This window comes from Notolabrus celidotus, chromosome 5, assembly GCF_009762535.1.
Source record: "Notolabrus celidotus isolate fNotCel1 chromosome 5, fNotCel1.pri, whole genome shotgun sequence".
In the NCBI taxonomy this organism is placed as follows: domain Eukaryota; kingdom Metazoa; phylum Chordata; class Actinopteri; order Labriformes; family Labridae; genus Notolabrus; species Notolabrus celidotus.
The window spans coordinates 26,034,908-26,056,989 of NC_048276.1; the positions used below are offsets into that span (position 1 = coordinate 26,034,908).

General features: G+C 39.6%; 1 protein-coding gene across 1 annotated transcript in view; it reads left to right on the top strand.

Moving 5' to 3' along the window:
* Positions 1–22,082, top strand: part of ntm (neurotrimin) — a 645,049-nt gene that overhangs the window by 343,899 nt on the left and 279,068 nt on the right. The window lies entirely within an intron of this gene.

The window sequence follows — 22,082 nt, forward strand, 5'->3', positions numbered from 1 at the left end:
AGAGCAGGAGTCTTCAATTAATTTAGAGTTGTGTTTGTTTATCCTCTTTAAAAAAGCTCAGAGTTAAAGTCACACTGCAGCCGATGTTCAGCTGTTCTTTGATTCTCTTTGAAATCCCCATCCAGCCCTGTACACTGAGAAGCTGCTTGCTGTGGCTCTTTTTGCTTGCCCTGCTCAGGCCCTGGTTAGTTAATATTGCTTATGTCTGAAATAAGGGTTGTCCCTACACAGAAAAAAAAAATCACTGATAGGGCTTTTATTTTGTAAAGCATGGTGGAACCATCACCATCTTTATACTTTATGCAAGTGTGACATAAATGTAGTTGATAAAAGGTCAATATACTGTCTGGGGTAAGAATGGATGAGCCTCCTATTCACTAGATCTTTGGTGCATGAGGTGCATGAGATGCAGTGCTCACGCCAGCAGTCTGAAGCCTGTTAGCATGCACACTGAAGTGAAAATGCTGCCATCCTGCAGCTGTCACAAACTGCTCTTAAAGAAGGAGGATGCATCAGGACCAAGCGGCAAACTCCGGTCTCAAACGATGAAGCCAATGCGGAAGTGATATAAACTGCAATACATCGAAAATCCGCTTGAGGCTGGCTGCAGAAACACCGGAAACCACATAGATATGAATGGGAAAAAGACGATCTTTGCAGCATTAATAAACATGTTTACAGCCTGGTTCAAAAAACGGCTTGGCCCTACAACGCTAATCTCTCTAATGGCATACACTGTACGGGGGGTGAATTTTTTTCTAACGTGACGGTTAAGAAGATATTAATATTATGAGTTTTGCCCAAATAAGGACATGACTGACGTGAATCCCGGTCGGGAACACACAGCCATTGGCTAAGAGACTCACACTACGTCACACTCTGCCTAGTTGAGTTCCGCATTACCAATATGGCTGCTGCCGTCGATTTGCTTCAAAACAGCTCTCAGGAACAGATGGGTGACGTCACGGATACTACGTCCATATTTTTTACAGTCTATGATCAGGACACAGAAGTATTAACTTCAGATGTCCAGCTGACAGACGGCAGCTTTTCAGAGTTACTATTAAAAGCTAACACATAACTGTTGACGCCGTGGGAAGACTGAAAATAATGATGCATGCTGCCATGCATTTAATTCACATCAATCCTGAGAGTTCAGTCCTCTGATGGATTTGAACTCTTTTTTGTGAATCTGCCTCTGTGTTGTGCCTTGAGATGAGCCTCCTGAATGTTTTACCCTTATCAAAACAGATATTAGCTTCATATTAAAAAAAAGGAGGCAGACAGAAAAGTGTGGGGAAAAACTTACATAACATGAAAAATCTTTGAACATTTTGGAGCCAACAGCAGCCATGTTTGTATAGAAATGTTGTGGAACCTTTTATTTGTCTTTTGCATCTGCATGAGAAAGATTTTTGATTCAAAGGTCTAAGTGCCACTACTTACATCCTTTTTTTGTACTGGCAGCACCAGTTTTCTATTCAAACCCAATGTGATTCAGCGTTTCCAGCACTCAGCACAAAAAAAACACCCTCAGCGTCTGCGGATTTTTGTCTCAGCACTCTCAGTTGAAAACAGTTCAACTTTTGGAACACTGCCATGCTCATCAATGTACTTTCTTGACCACCAACCAATCAGAATCAAGAAGGGGCAGGACTTCTGGGATCAACTTTGTCAACAATAATGGCAGAGGTCCATACGGGGGAGAAAAGTTATTACAATCATTTTTTCGAGGAATAATTTCCAAGTTTATTTCTGCTGCTAATGCTGACAAGATTTCTATTAGTAGTTTTTACAATTTCTTTTTGAAATGCCATTGAATAAAAGCAAGTATGAAGCATACAGAGCCTTTCAAAATAGACGGTCACTACTTAGGGAAATAGAAGTACTGCTGGACAACTGCTGGACAACTGCTGGACAATTGCTGGACAACTGCTGGACAACTGCTGGACAACTGCTGGACAATTGCTGGACAATTGCTGGACAACTGCTGGACAACTGCTGGACAACTGCTGGACAACTGCTGGACAACTTTGTAACCTAGCAACAGTAAACACTGGTGAGAAGCGCTCTGAAATTGAGGTCGTGGGCGCTTTGAGCACAAAAACACGGCAGCAGTAGACACGGCACCTAACTGCTGCCACTTTCTTGTCTAACAGAGAAGTTGATGATATTAGAAATCAATGTGTTATTTTGATTGCTGTCGGGGACATGGTAATAATACATCATTTGAATATCCTGTAGCTAAAAACATACCACCTACACTCCCTCAGATCTACTTGGTAGTATTTTGTACATGTTAGGAGGACTTTGTCTGAAGTATCATCAAATATAACGTTTTATATTATTATTGTTTTGTGCCAAACAACAAACTTAACAGGAAAATATGAATATGGCTGTTGTTTCAGGACTTTATTTACAGCCTAACTCTCTCCAAAGCTCTCTGCATGCCTTCACAGAGCTCATTAAATTTCATGGAAGCTTATGGAGGCCTCCATTATAATTAATGCTCCACGCCTGAGTGGCAATTTTAACAGTCTTTAAATGGTCAATACAAAAATGAATGTTTCTCATTAATCAGAATTTCATTCCTTCTCAGCTGCTCACTGAGCCTGGTTAAAAACATTTTACTCATTTAGTCAAAAGACGTCGTCCCAGACCGATCATTAACTTTACTACTCATCTCTTTCTTTTATGTAGCTGACTGAGAGTAGTGTGCATGTGTTCAAAGTGAATTAGATTACAAAAAAATAGTTTTGGTCAGTGTCAAATCTGCAGAACTTGATATTGATCGGATCAGTGTCACTCACTACAGATAACTCATCTCCCCTCCTCCACACTGAGCAGATAACAGGCAGCAGTGCTGTGATGCATCAGGTCGGGGTCAAACAGGGAGCAAGAAAACAAGCCCTTTTTAAAAAGATGTGGTTTTGTTTTCTTGGCTTTTTTAACATTTATAAATGACATTAGATTAAGCATATTAATTGATAGTTGAACACATTTTCCTTCTCAATATCCTCTAGCACTTGCCTTTCTTGCCTGTGCCATGGGTCGGCCCTACTTTTTATCATCTCTGAAATCAGTGTGATCTTTTAAAAACTGCTTTAAAGCACTAGTAAGAGACACATATAAACTGAGGTGCAACTATACCTGTCCTGCCTGCTGCTGCCATCTTAGCCTCTCGACTTCATTCATCAATCATCCACACACACAGCTTTTATAAACACTCATGATATTAAGCTCTGTGTTGTTAAGCCTCATAAAACCTCAGCACTGCTTTGCTTTCCTTCCACACTGCTCTCTCTCTCTGCTCATATTATGAACTCACCTCTCAAGAGAATTCCAATTTTCCAAAGAGAAACTTTGTTCTTCACCATGAATCACAGCAGGCCGATGTTTCCTCTCCCCCTAATTCCATTTCAGAAAACACTTACATATCATTCAGGCAGCATGATCATCTCCTGTCACTCCATCTTTCTGTGACATAGTTTGATCATTTGCTCAATGATCTTTCAGAGAATTCATTAAGGTCACAGGAGTGTCCTCTTACAGAGCATATCCTCATCACCCGCCTCTTTGTCACCCACATGGTGTTCTATGAAGCATATATTCCCTGTGTTTAGTAATTCATTTAGATTGTCAGTGATTGAGGGCTCGGGACTGGAGCACAGGAGGCTCTACTTCAACATGAACTCATTCTTTAACGATATTAGGGTCATGAGGGGAAAAAACTGAGCTGGAGGAGAAGACTAATATTTCCAGACTAAAGTTGCAAATTTGTGAGGAAAAAGTCGTCAATTTGTAAACAACACAAACTCGCAAAATAGTATTTTTCAGAGAAAGGAACTTCACTTTGAAACATCCTGGTTATGGCACAGATGCAGGGGATCTGTTTACACCAATTGACAGGGTATGACAGAAATACGTTTGTTATAGTTAATATTGCTATGATGGGGACACGCACAGCGAGATATCATCTGCATACAGTAATATTTTGTTAGAGATATACTCTGTATTTTATCCATCTATAACGGGACAACAATGAACAACCTCTGCGAGTTGCTCAAAGCTAAAGCTATCAGTAAAGGCCTGAGCAAGCACCCTGCCTAGCTCCTCTTCAAAGCTTAAATTGGTCACACAGCATTCTATTGCACATGGGTTGCTCTATAACCTTGATCCAAACAATTAGGTCATCACCCATATGGTATTTTTCCAAGACTGGAAATAATTATCATTCAACTTGGTCATATGCCTTTGTAGCATCTAGACTCAGTACTTATAAGTCGATTTTAAACTCTAGAGGAGTGCACATTATCAAAAAGGTGTTTAAAATTGTGGAGAGAGGTTCCTCCAGGGGTAAAATCTCTCTGGTGAAGCAGTGTTTAGTCATTATGCACCACATATCTGAAACAAACTCCCTGAAAGCTGTATGTCCCCTCCAACTCTCACCTCTTTTAAATCAAAGATTAAGACCTTTCTATTTACCACTGCCTGCCTCTCTTAGCTCATTTTAACTCGCTTTAAATCCAAATTTAAATTTTATTTTTAACATATTTCCAATTTTCCTTTTCTTTTCTGTTTTATTATATTTGTCATTTTAACTGTGTTCTTTTGTGCTGTTTCCAATGTTTCCAATGCTTTAATGTTTTAATGTAAAGCACATTGAGTTGCCCTCGTCTATGAAATGCGCTATACAAATAAAGTTACCTTGCCTTGGTCTATGAGCACAGGTCAGACCTCGAGGAGGCTGAGTCTTCTTGCACGTGTTTTAGCAGGATTATGTTATCCACATTTAGCAAGGAAATAGGTCTGTAAGTTTTTCCCTTTCTTCGGAAGAATATTAAGCACGGCCTCATTCAATGTTGGTGGTAACCATCTGTGCCCTTGTCTTTTGTCCAATTTCATTCCCCTCTCTCTCTGCTCGGTGATTCTCAAGTTTTGCCTCCTCAACGCTCCTCGAGATCTTGGCATTTCTCTGACAGCTGTTCAAATTGATTAGAACATTTTTTATACTTTAGGTTCAAACTCGACATGGTGTCAGAGGTGCTGGTTGCTGATTCAGCTGTTTCCTTCACATTCTTATTCTGGATTTATATTTGTGTTTTTAAAGTTTTGATGGCTGAGTCATTTCTGCTTTCATTGCAGCTATTTCACTTTTCCAAGTGATTGTCACAACAGCAATCCTCTCATCGTTTTTTTGAGTCCTTTTCCATTAATATTGCTCATTTTCCAAATGCATAAAATACTCCTGATATTGTTGTATTTGATTTTTGGTGCCAGTAATCTGTCTTTGTTTTGTATTGTAGTTTTAAATGTAAAACTAGAGCAACCAGTAAATGTGTACTGCCCAATCATCACTCAACTCAAGTCACCTTTCCCAAATGTGCAGAATTTCGCTGTAAACATCTAGCTGCTGTGTCAAGTTTGTAGATCATCTTTCAGTACTGCCCTGCTCCTTTCAGACACATCATGTATCCTCCTCATTTATGAACCTCCATCTATAGTTAGATGGATAATGGTCTCATGAATGTGTGTGTCTGAGTGAGATACCCTCAGTGGAGGAGCTTTCAGTCCAGTCGGCTCTTGACTGGTTCAGGACGGTCTCCTGCTTTGATCTCCGTACTTCAGTTAACTGGATGCTGAGGGTCTGACACAGAGGATGGCAGCACTCTGCTCCAGTCACTGCTGTTTGTGTCGATGTGTTTGAGTCACAGTGCATCATGGGGACAGCCTCTCTTTCCTTTTCACTTTTAGTTGCAGAAGCTTTCTGAAAAAAAGTCAATTTAGCGGGTGGATGTGCATTAGTGCATAAAGGACAAAGTGTTCTTGTTTGTATTTTTCACTCTGAGCTCAGGGGAAGAAGTGGATTACACAGATAGGATGCATTGCTGTGAATCTCTCTCCAACTGTCAGTATTTCTGTCATTGGAAAATCAATGAATGTATACCACTATGTTTCCTCAATGGCACCGAATTAATCCTTCCAGAGTTGCAGAATGCATCTTTCAGTTTGTACTTGATATGGAACATTTCAACGTGTGGTGTTAATTCAAGCAAACTGTTGTCCTTTGTGTTATTTTGATGAAGCTTCTCAAAATGAGGAACGTTTTTTTTCCTTCGCTCTACTGTTTTGTGTTGACATCATTATATGGACTGTGGTGGTGCTAGTGCATAAAAATTAAGTTTTGTCTGAAGTCATGGCACCATCCTGCTTTCACCCTCCACCTTTAAATACTGCATGTCCTGGCTTGTAGAGAATGATTAGAAACAGCCTGCAGCGTTTTAAAGTTTTACTTTAAACAGAAGTCTAGGTTAATTAAGTGTTGTTTGGATTCTAAGAAGGACTTTCATATGCACACATACATTTACGATACTCGCTTGAGGCAGGCCATCTTCGGGCAGATAAGGACAATCAGGATTCTGGTGGTGTTTTGCATAACCTGACTTCATCCGTCACTCTCACTTTATGGATTGCTTTCCCATCGTGCCATTTAATTCATATGCAGACGAACAACCGGTGTGTGCATGTTGCCTTTTTGTGCTTTAATATCTGCTTTATGAGAATGATAACAGCAAATAAGACCAGAATTTTACACTGAATGGATGAGCTTGAGGTGAAGTAACAAAAACAGTGGAGTAAAATGAAGCTTATAGACCCTCAAAAACTAGTCCAATGGATACAAACAAATAGACAGATCCCATTTAGAGACTCCACAGTTGAACCAATCATTTCATTCTACATGTAGTGCTCTGTCAGTGTTGATCATCACAAGGTTTGTAGTAACCATAGAATATCAAAGTAGTAAATATTCGCTGAAGCACCCTTTGATTTATCTCTGGAGTGGTAGTTGGGGTATGAATGTGTAACACCTTTTTTTCTGCCCAATAGAGTTCCACCTTTAGGATCCCCAACCGTCCTAACTCAAGAACTACTGTGGTCTGATTAGCTAAGGAGTGATTTAGACCTGGTATTAAAATGCTTCCTGGGTGATCAGATCACAAATCAACAGCTCTTTGTTCAGACAAGTGATAAAGAGGAGCAGGTGATTATGGACTGAAGTTGTGACATTATATAAAACTTTGATTGGTCATAAAGCCTGATGTTCCACCAAAGAAAGACAAAGAAATAATGTAATTACAAAAGCACAAAGACACCGTCTGCAAAACCAACAAAGGACCCTTAAATAATCCATTATGAAATATCCTCAATGGCAAAGTCTTTACACACACACTGTTGAAATGGGTGCTAACAATGAGTTTAATCCCTGCTGGGAGGTAAAGACACAATACAGTCAATTGTAATTTGTTGCTGCTAGAGGAAAAATAAAGCTTATTTTGTTTGTCTTAGCAGACTTTATCTGTCTGTTTCCAATCACAGATGCTGAGCTCTGAGCTAACATGAGCAGAAGACAATAGCTGTTTTTATTTAACGGGTCCACAACGTAGCTTCACCGTCATCACGCCTTTGTGCTGTCATATTGATCCTGCGGCAGTGTTTTGTTCTGGTGTGTGATTTCACATTGCATAACATTGTTACAGAAATGCGAGGGGTAAACACACAACAGGAGCTTCACATACACACACACACTCTCAGATATCGCACAGCGCTGTATAGCCCAGCTCACAGTTATCCTGTCTAACCTCTGTACCATGTCTGATAATATATACTATGCCTGCACAGTGATGGAATCACCTCCTATCACCCTCACACCTCTGAGACATTTATATCAAGCAGCTCCAGGGTTCAACTGGAAGCATCCTGAAACCACCTCTTAGACGATCTTGGCTCTCTTCTTTTGTTACACCTCAGAGAGCGATTTCTGTGTCCATATATGTCCAAACTATCCTTACCAAGGGGGTTCTTTCAGACCAACGTCTCCAAACAATCCAGGTGTGATATAACTGTAGGCATCTGTCCTCAAGCTGCTGTATTTAGAGTCCTGTGGGGCACAAATTGTAAAATTGTTATTTTGTCTTGTTGTAAAACCCTGTTTGATTGATGATTAGTGATCAGAGCTGACACTCAGAAGAGAGAGTGTGATGTCCTGACAGCTGTAACAGACAGGACATATCAGAAAGAGTGAAACAGAATATCTAATGTGGTCATTTCCTCTAAATGACCGAAACCTGAGAGCATCAGTGTGTTATACAACAAATGTAGGCTGAGCACAGCCAAAGAAGAGCTCCTCTGAGGGTTTAGCTCCAAGTCAGTCAGGGTCAAACTGCTATAAAGGATGTGTCAAAGTTTGGCATCAGGACAGACAGGACCATGCTGCTACTGATTCTTACCAACTCAGAGAGGCAGCCAATCCAATCCACAATGAGATCCCTCTGGAGTCTGACCTACCTGCACTTCTCCTCAGCCGAGCCTGTAGTTGACATTTGTAAGAGGGAGATGGTGGTATGTGTTTGCACCAAAGCTGCTGGGAGATGGAGGGAGGCAGAAGAGCATGCGGAAACTCTGAAATAGTGGAAGAATACACTGGTGAGGCATCATAAGATCAGACCATTTTTATTTGTTGCACTCCTTTTCATCCTTTATGTATTCATTCCCATTTGTCCTTTCGGCTGTACATTGTTATGGTTTAACTTTGAACTTTATGTAAAGCCTTTTTAGATTTTTTCTTTGCTTTCTTGTAATAGGTGTTGAAACATGAGGAAAACCTGTATGTAAACTGTAGCATTAAAAGTAGTGTTTCACACTCAATCAAGCAAGCACATTCATAAATACTCATTAGGAACTCAATTATATGAACAATAAATTGCCCTTATTTAAGGCAAAGTAAACAAAAGTCTTGATATGCAGAAGTGCAAAAAAATAGAAGAGGAACTTAAAGTCAGTTACAAAAGATAACCAATGCAGCTGATTACATAATTAATCATATTGGTATTCAAGACAGGGAAGAAGAGTCTGAATATAAATGAACTGGAAACAATGGCCTGAAGCTTCAAGCTTTATTGTCACAGCCTGAAACTTCAGTTCGATGTGTTTTTCACATCACATCTGAATTCATGCCAGCACACAGCTGAAGAGAGAATTTATTCAAAGTAGCTAAAACTGTCTTCATGAGAATCAATATTGTCTCAGGGGAGTTGTTCGGTACATTCAGGGAAAGGATTGATTAGTTGTTCTTGCAGTGGAAACAGCAATAATGGATGCAATAGTGGTAGTATCAGCAGTGAAAGCAGTAGTGCTTTTTATGGCTGACATTAACTGTAGCAGCAGTCAGGAGTGTCTCTGAGGCCAACAGACACATTTAGTTACAATACACTGTTGACCCGGTTAACGTGAAGTATTCTGTCATAGTCAACTTCAATCACTGGTTTAACCTGAATTCTATTTTTAAAGATGTCTTTTGGCTCCTTACATTTATTTTGAAGGAGAGCAGTAGAGTGACAATAAAACGAGTGAAGAGAGAGTGTGGACGACAAGCAACAAAGGGGCAAGGACTTGAGTCAGACCACAGACTGTTTAATAAATGGACGTAGTATCCGTGACGTCACCCATCTGTTTCTCAAGCGCTGTTTCAAAGCCAGTCGGCGGCGTGAGCCATATTGGTAATACTGAACTCAACCAAACTTCTGTTGAGCTAGTGTGAGGTAAAGAGGCTGGCTTTGAGCCTCCTCGCCAACAGCTACAGTGTTCCCGACTGTCAGTCAAGTCAGTCATGTCTTTAAATGGGCAAAACTTTTAATCTTTATATCTTCTGTCGTGTTATAAAAAAATCCACCCCCGTGCAGTGTGTGCCGATAGAGAAATTAGCTCTTCAGACCTAAGCTGTTTTTGAGCCAGGCTGTAAACATGTTTATTAATGCTGCAAAGATCGGTTTTTTTTGAACGGGTGTGTCTGTGTCTGGTGTTTCTGCAGCCAGCCTCAAGCGGATGCTCAATAAACTGCATTTTATAACACTGCCGCATGGGCTTCATATTTTGAGACTGGAGGTTGCCGCTTGAGTCAGACCGCTTGAGAACTAATCTTATGTATACTTGCCACCAACAGAGCTACACCAATGCCCCAGCGACGCTGATCTCAATGGGTGCTACATTAAGTGCTACTGCACCCTGCAGAGCACTTGCTACAGGAATCTGAGATCAGAGAGCTGTGCTTTATATGCATCAGATGAGGAAATGAGGCACTTTGGTTTGAGTGAGCCACAGATGTTTATGTTCTGTTACTATAAGACAGGAAACTCTTTCATAGAGTAGCTGAGTTTCTTCTTTACATTTGCTGTAGAGATGATGTCGAAGCTTTGTCTTTTATTTTTTCGGATTTTACAAACAGTTACCTGTATTTACAGTCTGATGAAGTCTGGTTTGAACTGATCTTTGAGTTAATTTTTAGCATGCATCCACTCAAGAACTCTGCACCACTTCTGCCGGCTTTGTCTGCCCATTTATATACATTAATTATGTCCTATATTATGTCCTATAGCCAAGTACGCTGATACTGTGATCATACACATTTTACATAAAATGCACAATTTCAGATGAATAATTTGAAGAATTTTCATAGAGAGGATCTATGCCTATACTATGCAAAGCAAACAGAAAGAAAACCCTCAGTGCCTTTGAAAAAAATTTAATTATTTCAGGGAAAGGAGAATCACAGTAAGTGTGAACATTTCATCTCAGGAAAGCAAACCTCCATGTGTAATCTTCCTCTCCCTTTCAATAGCTGTAAATTGGCACAGAGCAGACCCGATGTCACACAGGGAAAAAACTGTAATCTGACTCTCATTATGACTCAAACAGCACACAGCAAACACATGAGACTTTTTAAGAGCGTGTTTTGGAATTGGAGGTCCATTATTTTCCCCTTTTATTTCTGCATTCATTCCAGGCTTGAAAGGCTCCTGTTGAGCTTTTTTTTTTTATTTGTGTTGAAACCTGGTATCACTCTCTCACTCAAGCACCCCTGCCACCACCCCCTCTGATGTATACACAAGCAATCATAAAATGTCCCCCCTGCCTACTTTCAAAGTAAAGCCTGTATAACAAATCACTTTGAAGGATCTCTGAGGATATGAGAGTGTCAGAAAAGATCCTGGAAACTTTTTCCATCCAAAGTGTCCATGGGTTCTTGTTAAGCAGAGCTTCAGTGAACAAAGATGACTATAAAAGTCATCCTAGGTGGTTTCCTGCAGTGAGGGACATTGGACTTTGAAATTTAGTTGAGGATTAGAGCGGGATTAATACAAGCATGGGAGATAAAAGGAGCAGCATGTGAGCTGGGATACCCGTGTTGTACAGTGTTTATATTCAAGAGATGTTCTTAACAATCCCAGCTGGAAATCACAGATTCATGGATTTTAAAACCTCTCATCGCTAGTTGACTAAGACTTAGTCCAGGGTTTTATTAATATGTTGATTTAAAACATGATTTCATGGGATTATGATGGACTTCAGTAGCATGCTGTGGAGATAGTGTGCTTGCTGTTTATTCTGCATTTCTAAGTACCAAAGTGTTGGAGTGGTAGTCTTACAGAGTGTGAAACAGCTTTTAATCCGAAGCTGTTTATTAGCTCCTAACTAACCAAGGCTGAATCCCTTGGCCTGCAGTTGGCAACCTTGTATAAGCCAGCTTCAGATGGTCACAGTGTACGTGAAGACACAATTTACAAGGAAGTTAGCAATGTTGTTTGGCTGCAGCTCATTGGCCCTTGTGTAAATAGACTGTGTTTATATAGCTCTCTAGTACTCTGGCCACTCAAAGGCGCTTTTACATTACATGTTACATTCACCCATTCACAACACATTCATAAACTGATGGCAGATGCCGCTATGTAAAGAGCCCATCAGTTTTGACTAATCCCATTCATATACTGATGGTACAGCATCAGGGGAAGTTTGGGGTTGATGTCTTCATGCTGAAAAGGACACTTTGGCATGAGGACAGCAGGAACTGGGATTGACCCCCCCCACCTTCCAATTGAGAAACTACACATTAGTATTACATATGTAGTACGAGGGTTTACTGAACCATAGGGTAATAAAAACAATGGGACTGGACAGATCCAGATTGAGTCCACCAGCATTCAGCCACAGGACAGGCCTGTCCAGTTAGCAGCCGGCCACAGGACAGGCTTGTCAGCAGCCAGCCACATGATAGATTAATCAGCAGCAATTTGATGGAGAAATATGAATGTCAAAGCTTGGCGAAATTGAATGGGCTTCTCAACTAAAAAATGAACCACTCTGCATGGCTGTCAATAATTGATAAAGATTCTGTCGTGAGGTTATTTTCTCTACACTCACTTCTTTGTGTAAAACACAGGCAGAATCAGAAAAATAAGATAAAGGTGGAATTTATTTGTTGCTGGTCTCCCATAGTGCAGTGCAAGTAAAAAGTGCAAAAAACAAACAAATTCTATTCACAAAAATGTACAAACAGAATTCCAACATGGCACGAGTCCACAATCATTTGAAAATCACCATAGGAAAAAACATACTAGTATTGGAAAAAAAACAAACAGCTGAGCGAGTTACCTTCTTTGCAACACAATTTAGACAAGACTTGGAGAGAGCCCAAAGCTGCCCAGTGGCATCAATACTTACACAAGTTGAATCAAAAGCTTTTCATTTGAACATTTAAGGCATATCCACATTATTAAACCATAGCACCTTTAACAACGATATTATTAACATTGGCATTTTATTTTAACCTAAACCAAATTTTTGAGCAAAAAATTACCTCAAGACAAAACGATGACACTTTGGAAACCATGTGGCATCTTCCGCCCGCCATACCTGCCTATTTACTTTGCGGAAATGGAACGCACTGTTTCCTTATTTCAAACACGAGCGGGCAACTGCGGAGCGCAGATTCAACGCACTCTAGCAGGTAAGTCAACCCTATAGTGTGTAAATGTATGCCTAAGACAACAGTAGAGCTCCCAGGTGTGTACCCCTGTTTACTGAATGGAGAGGGACAGTTGAATACTGATGTTGTTTACCGGCTGGAAGGAGAAACTGAGAAACTGACGGAGAGGGAAAGTTGTGTGTGTGTGTGTGTCTGTGTGTGCCTGTCTGTGTGTGCCTGTGTGTGCGCGCGCGCGTGCGTTCCTGCTGGCACAGTGATGGTGCCACTCAGATGCAAACAGGGTCAACAAAGATGAGAGTTATTCATGTACATTCATGTGTTTCAAGAAGATGGTACATACCCATTTACACCTGGGCCCTTGTTGGAGATTCAAATTACCCCCCCCCCCCCACACACACACACACACACACACGCACATTTTACCACAATAATATAAAGTAGTTTTATTCAAAAAATAGTATATGTGCATGTGATTAAAAAAGATAACTTGAAATGTAGCAATAGCCTACATCTGTTTTCAACAGGTTTTAAACTTGAAACACTCTAACTTAATGTTTCGGAAGTGTTATGTTCATTCCATTTTACCTCGGACTGAACTCAGGGTATTTATTTCCACTGATAACTCAACAACATTTATTTTCTGATTTACTGGTTTGATTTTTGCTTTACCCTCATTTCATGTAAAGATTTCATTAGTCTACATTCTTTATTACGAGAAGACATTCTGTAATTAAAAATGTAGACCTGCAGTATCATTTTTAGGATGATGAACTGTTTCTGTAATCTGTGTAACCATGGAGACATTCAATATGTATGTAATAATGTCCCTTATTGACAACATGTATAGATTTATGTCTGCTGTATATGGAGTTTTCAAATACATCTCTTCCTCCTTATTAGCACACATTAAACATTTAAAGATTGTACTGTGTTATTCATATATATTATATTTTGTGAAGAAAATCTGGGACTGTTTACCTGAAAATAATTAGCTTTAAAGCTGTTCCCCCTCGGGTCAGGAGGAGGAGCTGTGTGTCAGGTCATTCTGGTCTGGTTCACCTTCCCGTGTATCTCAAACTCCACCTGCAGGCCCCTCTCCATTATGGAGAGAGTAGCAGTCCTCATTATGGCAGGCAGCACACTCCAGCTACATTAAAACCCTCACTCCAGGCTGCCTGATGCTCTGCAGTGTTTCAAGTGTAGCATTTTCATTTTTAGCTGAAGTTTGATGTTGAAGTGTGTCTGACTGTTAGAGAATCAGTGAAATATGTTATTGGTTTGGGAACAAAGGGTGCACAGATTAAGAAAAAAGATGGGACTACCACTGAACTGTAATACAGATTTGATTAATATTCCCTCGACACAGATGGTTATCGTGGCTTTATTAACTGCTTTAATGACTTTTTGTCTCTCTGGCTGTTTGCTCTCTGCAGCCTGTTTCAGTCTGGCTCTTCATCCAGCAAATAAATGTAACTGCATATGCCTTCTACTCTATCCATTGGGCTTTGACTAAGCAGATTATCTGAGCATATTGAATTCATAGATCATTGTTGCTGCTGGGAGCTTCAAAGTATGGTTAATATTCTGATTCTGGAGATCTGTGAACTACTTCTCTGTTATTACAGCAGTGTTCACAGAAGAAAAGTGACTCTGCTTGAGGTATGAAATAACTGCTGAGCTGCTGACTGAAGTATTCTACTGAGAAAAGGATCAAAAGTTTTTGCTTGTTTGTTTTTAAATGGTACAGTTTTTGTAAAGATGCATTAGTTTGCAAAAAGATTCCTTTTCTCAGCAACTCTGCATCAGCACTGCAGCAAAGTCATCACACCTTTTACAATTTGCATGTGCACCAGTGTTTTACTGGTGTCACAGTGTGCGACTTTGGGCGACTGTGCCTTGCAAATTGCATGTACAGCAACAACATTGCACATGACAGTGCACATGACAATGCTGGCCTGTCTGTCGCCTTCTGTGGCGTCATCTTAATATCCTTAGTCTCTTTCTTTCTGCCCTCTATGGGTCTGGCTGTTTTGCGCAATTACTTGTATTGCTTTTCCATACGTCTGTGGCCTGATTTGCAGTGGTAACAGAAACAACAATGGCTACAGAAACCATTTAGTTCCTTGTAGATAAGCTCATGGAACTAAGAGTTACTAGTTCTTTTGGTCTAATAGCACCTTTAGAAACACACAGAGGGAGCACCATCGAATTTTTCCTTCGCGTAATGGTGATTAATTGTGGAATTTCCCCATCCCACTTTTCTGCTTGTGTATGTTTCACATTGCAGACGAGGTGTGACAAGGGCAGAAATAACCTTCCTTGAACTTGATGTAAGCAGCTCTTACTTTGTATGTAATCAGTACACTGATCAGGGTTCTTCAGGTGCTGGTGTGATGGTGAAAGTCAGGACAACTCAGTTGGGAAGATCTTCTGTAGCTTTGAAAGTCAGGTTTGTCAGATTTATGCATAAAGAATGTAATGCTGTGCTTCAGTGAGCACTTGAATTGATAAACAGTCAGAGGTTTCACACTTCATGGCTTTTCCAACAGTTTAAAGAAATGAATCATTTCCTCTCTAAAAGAGCAACTTTTTTTTCAACTGCCTCAAAATACTTATATAAGGTTGCAAAGTTTTGTCATAACAAATATTTTGCTGGCCAGGTTAAACACATTCTTGCGGTGTGTATGAGGTGTCTATGAGGTCTGCACGAGCGAGTCAGACTATTAGGAGATAAAAGGCAGACTCAGCATTATTAACTTCTCTTTGCGATATCAGACTTTAATCTAAAAAACAGACTAATCAGTGAATGGATACTTTTCTGAAAGAGTTAGGTCCTCAAAAAGAAAGGTGTCAAGGACAGGGTTTTGAGCTGGTCAGGAAATTACAAATAAATCATCAATAATTCAGCCATATCCAGTAGTATCTCTGAAACGCATTAACAGTGACTGAGCCATTGTGCTTCATATCAGCTATAGCCTGACATTGTCCAGTTGGTTTTTATGAGACACGGCATTCAACCTTGCTTTCTGATAGTTTCATTCCAGCCACGTGGATTTTCCTTTGAGTCCTGTTCATCACTGTAACTGCATGTTACATCTCCTCTTAACCTTTTACTCACTGACTGTTTCCTGTAAGTTCTTTCAAAATAAGCCAAAACATTTTAGTCATTAAGTCGTTGCCTCAGTCGCATGCATTTTGTCTACACTATATGCAATATGACTTAAAATAAAATAAATAAACAAGAACTGACTCCTTGGGAATTTCGAAATGTCCATTTATTTATGAACACGGATGGATTACCTTCTCTTTTCCTCCCCTGTCTTTTGAACTGCTTGTTAAAAAACAGTGCTGTAAAATATGTTCTGTCTGAAACTCTTGTACTTCTGATACCTCTGGAGTCCAATAAGTACTAAAAATAGAGGAAGGATAAGCATAGCACAAAGAGGACGAGTTGAAATGCTGAATTGAAAGAGTGATTCACTTCTATACCTGCTGGCTTTTTTATAATTCAGATAACAGTGTGGTTCATTTACAGCCCCCAAGGGATCTCTTAGTGTAACAGAGTCTCAGGAGAAGAGACATGGGGGCTCTTTGGATGGGGGTGGCCCATTCGTTTTTGTACTATTTGCATACACAACATCACAATTTTGGGTATTTTTGCACTATGTTTTGAATTATGATAAACACTGAGTGTCTGAGATCACAGCAGTAGCAGTAATGTCTTTAGAGTTTGTTATCTCAGCTCAGTCTTCCCCTTCAGCAGCTCAAACAGTATATTTTGATAAGGTAAAAATATCATAAGGACTATGTCATGCAAAAAAAAAATAAAAAATGAGAGAACTTATACTTTGAAGACGCACTTCCATTTGGTTTCTGATTTTCTGATTCAACTCCTTAAGAAAGTCAGTAACAAACTTTGGCGTTCAGGGCGACAGTGAACTCTGGTTGATCAGTGTTGCACACTGCAGCCCAGTTTAAAATGCTTTTACATTTTGTTTTCCCAAAGGTCTAGAGGTATTGTAATTGCCTTAACAGTATCTATTACTGTTGTTAAGTCTCACTTGTGACAGCAAGTAGTACTTTTCTCAGTCCATGGGCTGTTAGAATCACTCATTATTTAGTTTGGTTGTATTTTTGTCTCTTTGAAGCCTGAATTGCACTGCAGGCAGAATAGCAAAGCTATGTTGCATCTGCAACAAGTGCAAAAACAAATTGGCTTTCTGTCTGCAAAGTAAAGTGCTGAATACGTATTTACATCTGGATGAGTTCGTGGGTCAGAGTCTCTCAAAATTTGCCAAATTACGTGGCAGGTTCGGCTCCGTCCGCAGAAAACTGTAACCTAGCTTGCGAGCTTTATATCTGAGAAGTTTCTCAATGAAGCGACTGAACTGACCAGCATCCACTGTGGCTAGTACAGTTAGCGTTTACATGTTACTCTTACAACCCTACTTCAAAACTACCATCCAGAGCTAGAGAGAACACATCTTGAAATATGAAGTTGTGTTTAAGTTTTGAACTTTGTTATACGGTGAAAATAACCAAAATGTCAAGACTCGAGAACAATTGTATGCACTGTAGAGGACATTTATTATTAGGCTGGTTATCATTAAATATTTTAGCCCATGTGTGAAATAAATTAATACAATATGTTCACGTGAGAGTCAGTTCAGTTATAAAAGCTCAGTTTTCCTGGGTATGAGTGGATCCACATTTAACAAAATTGTTCTCAACACATAAAAGACATGCATTTCCTTTTGATCAGAGTAGCATCCAATCCTCAGTTTCTGTGAAACTCTAATAGATGTTTTTTTTCCTTCCTCTTAATGACTTCACAAAATGAAATAAGATAAAAGAGGCATCAGACACTTTAATAAACACGTTGTTATTTTTGAAATTGGCTTCCATTTAAATATAAATCTGTTTTCTCACGTTAGTGTTCTGAAGCATCTTTGCAAATAAAAGATCTGTGAAAAGTAATTACTGCTCACAGTCAGCTCACCTCACAGCATGAGAACTGTGAAAACTGAGGCTTTCCTTTTCACTCTCACATGATTATTTCAATATTTCTGAAGCACACATCAAACAAGAACAGGATTTTTTTTTTAAATCCAGTGACAGTGTTTGAGTGTTTCAGAGTGTATATTGTGCTAACACACACACACTGGGAAATCAAACACCCGTATTTTTCGGCTCTGACAGTAATCAGAGTAGATTTTGATTCAAGCCTCCTCTTGGAGGTTTGTGCAGTGTTGTTGATTTAAATCTTCTCAAACTCATAATGGAGATAAATGCACAAAGCTGAGCTGAGATTATGAGCATTAAAGGAGAGTCAGAGACCGAGGCAACAGCTGCCTAACAGAATGTGTAATGCTGAGTTTCTTTAAAATCCAGCTGGATTTCTTATTCAGGGTTTGTTGAGGTAAAGTTTCCTCTGCATGATAACCTCTCTGCGCTTTTTAAAGTTTGTGTTTGCAGGACTGACTTTGCCTGTAGTCACAGTCCAAGAATCAGTAATGTCTGCAGAACAATCATTACAAAGAGGAGGATCTAATTAGGTTTGCTCATTGCTTGAGTTTATTGTTCCAATTTTAAGATAGATTTAAAAAAAAAAAACACACGAAAAACTAAACAAGATTTTGTGTCATTGTATCTTTGACATGAGAAAGCTGGATATCTGTGATTTGATTTTTCAACCTGTGTTTTAGACAAGCATGCACCTGAGCACAGTTGTACAGGATCTTAATTCAATGTCCAATCAAATGATTTCCGTCATATGTTTTGTGCTATTTAAAATGCAGATAAAATGGATCAGACAGTGGCTCAAACAAGCTGCATAATGTTGTCTGCATAACCTTGAATAACCAAAAATAAAAAAGTCAATAACTTGTAATATTAACCATAACCAGTTCACGATACACAAGCCTTACTTTGCACAGATTATAGGGTTCCAAAGCATGGAGACACTCAAATAAATGGCATCACAGTAAGTAAGGGATAATGTTTGGTTGACTTTATGTGGAAAGTTTTAAAAAAAAATTGTCCCACTGATTCCACGGCTGTCAGCGTCAATGGATTTTTATCCTAATCCTAATGACGATTTAACATGAAACTGTCCTCATTCAGCTCTTCTTCTTGTCTGAGCTCTGCAGTTCAAACACCTTTAAAAATAAATGAGGCAAATGTCACAACTTTTAACATTGCTGCTATCGTCAACACTGCTCATGGTTGAAGTTTCTTTGTTTCTTTGACTGGTGAGTTATAGTTGCTTTTACGGCTCCACTGCCATTGCTAATATTGCTGGACAGGATCTAAAATGAAAATGTCCGGAGCCAGCCAATTTAGCATGCTAACCGAAACTTGCATTGTAGCCACATTGTTGCGGACGGAAGCTAACGGTTTTACCTCACCTTACACTCTATGGTGTCAACAAGCAGAAGCAAAATGATTGATTTGACATGACGTGTAATCATTTTGCCTCTGGGGTTGCTCATGTTAGTGAAAGTTAATAACCGTTGTAAAGGGGTTGTCAAGCAGTTTTGACCAATCAGAATCATGCATCTTACACAGATAGAAGACCAGTAAGAAAGCTGGGTAATAATGGGATTTAAAGCATGAAGACACTCTAAGAAATGACATTACAATAATATGCAGCTGATGCAGGCATTGACAAACACATTCTAAAGAGTTCTGCCTTAAAATACTGCATGTGTTTACATGTAATAAGTGATCCTTCAAAAGCATAATAGTGTCACAGTGTGACAGAAATCTTGTATCTTCAAAATCACTGCTTTCCAGGAAGTGGAGGGAAACCTATGTTTTTCACATACTAAGTAAACACTGCATGACATTCAACCACAAGCTTTAAAAAAAATAATACCATCATTCATCAATTTCCATCATTCAATTTTAGAAAGCCTACTGGCAGGCATAAAAAAAGGCAATGATGAAATGTGGAGATACAAGATTTATGCCCGACAGCGACATTTTTTTATTTTCACAAAAAGGGTTAATGTCCAACCACCAGGTGATTTCAGGTCTGCCTCTTGCAGTCCTTCACACTGATGTCTCCTCTCTGTGCCTCAGAGGGATTTACAGGCAAACAGCCTCCCTCTGAAAGAGCAGCCTTGATGATGGAGCCCTTGCATCACAGAGTCCTGACACCCACGATCTTGGGAAATATCTGCCAAACACAGCTGGTAATGATGAATTTCAATGCAAATGGCAACTTGTTGGAGGAAACTCATTACAGCCATCACTTTGCTAAATTGCTCCAAATTGAAGATGAATCCCCAAACCTGAGCTTATTGCAGAAGAAGCAACAGAAAGTGGAAAACAAGGTAATTACTCAGTTTACCTCCTACAGTTACCACAGCCTGGGGAAATAGAAGAAAGGTGCCTGTTTTCATACTCCACAACATTTCATACTTTATGAATTTAAATTTAGTTCTGTGGTTGTTGTAATATGGGAACTGCAAAGTTGGTTTCCTGTTTCTCAGCTCTAGGGATCTTATATTTCTGTTGCTCTTTGTCTGCGAATCCATTTACATGCTTTTCAACGTTGTTTCTTCACCTGCAGCACCTGGTGTCTCAGTAGGGTAACATGGATTGAAAGTTTAAGTTGCAGTAAGCAACATGAATGAAAAGTAAGAGTGGGGAATGCTGGGAGACTTTGAGACTAGCATGGGAGTCTTGTGCAGAATACTGGTGGTGAAACAGCAGGACAACTAGAGGTAGAGATAGAGGTCTGTAATGTAAACTGTTAAGTATAATAGACTCACACGGAAAGACTCCTGTGGTGTTACTGACCCCTGTGCATCCTTTTGCAATGCCATACTTCAATGTGAACTCATAAACTGTGCCCCCATCATTACATCATTGCAGTATCAATGTGCGAGCACTTGAAGCTGTATTTAACAGTGAGTTGATCATCGTTCAAACCATCAGTGTGTTGGTCTTCTGTTTGCTAGTTGTCCCACACTCCTCTTCACACATCTCTGCTGTGGAAGAATACACTTGAGAGTGTAGCGAAGCAGTGAAAATCCATTCACCTTAAATGCTTAAAAGCTGTACTTTGTCAGAAATGATCCACAGTAAGAGGTAAATCACAGCAGGGTTACAGCTATTATTAATCACTTCAAACCACAACCTGCTTCTCTGTGTTCATATTCCAGCCTGTTTCACTTTTCCATCCAACCTCTGCAGTCAGAGAAGTTAGTCTGATCCTTAATGAGGAGATTACAGACTGAGCAGTGTTTCAACAGTTATCAGCAGCAGTCTCAAACAGTCCTGCCACCACAGTGGGATATCCCAGGAGGTCTCTAAACATATGCAGTAATTAAGTGCTCAGCTCATTCTAACAGGATCCTAAACTGTTTTTTTTCTTCTCATTCTTGGCTCAGAAGGCAGAATAAGAAAAAATCTGTAGCCTACAAGATGTAAGCACAGAGTGGAGGAGGACACACAAATGGTTTACACCCCAGCTAAACACCTTCAAAAATAACTTTGAGATGGCAGGAAGTAGCAGCCACTGTCCCTGAGGAGTCTAGCAATTAGATGCCAGTGTTTCTTGACAAAAAATGTAATTAGCTGAGAAAGAGGTGAAAATGTGGTTGTCATACCAATAGAATGTTTTTGTGTTAAAAAAGACAGGACTTTAGAAGACTCGTCACTTTTATGAACTTGGGATAAATATCTGAAAGTCTGTTGTCATAACTCTGTTCTCAGAAACAGGCGATGAGTTCATTAGCATAGTTATCAGATTCGTCCTCACGCTGAGTAACTGATGGTACGGCAGGGGTCTTTTCAGGTCATCTAGATGGTGACTGATGAAGAGTGGATACTCGTTCTTTTTGGGAATAATGGTGATCTGTAATAGCTCTGATTTATTGATTCTGACATCCAAAGTAGACACTTGTTTTATTAGTAGTAGACTAATGTTTTATTTATGCTATGGTCTGTTTCTTTTAATGTGTTGGATATTTTCCTGTGAAGCACTTTGAGATTTTATTCTGTGAAAGGTGCTCTACTAATAAATTTACTTACTTACTTACTTACTTACTTCTGTGTTTATACGCAAAGTGAAAGTCATGGTGGGTAATCTCACGCTGAAATGCTTTGAGTTCTTCAGATGTGCAAATGACAAAGAACAGGATATCAATGTCCCTCTATCGATATTTCATTCCAGAAAGGTGCAGATTGTTGTTGTGTGTCCTTCAGTTTTCCACATAAGCAAGTTGACAGAGTTTGGACTAAATTGACTTCC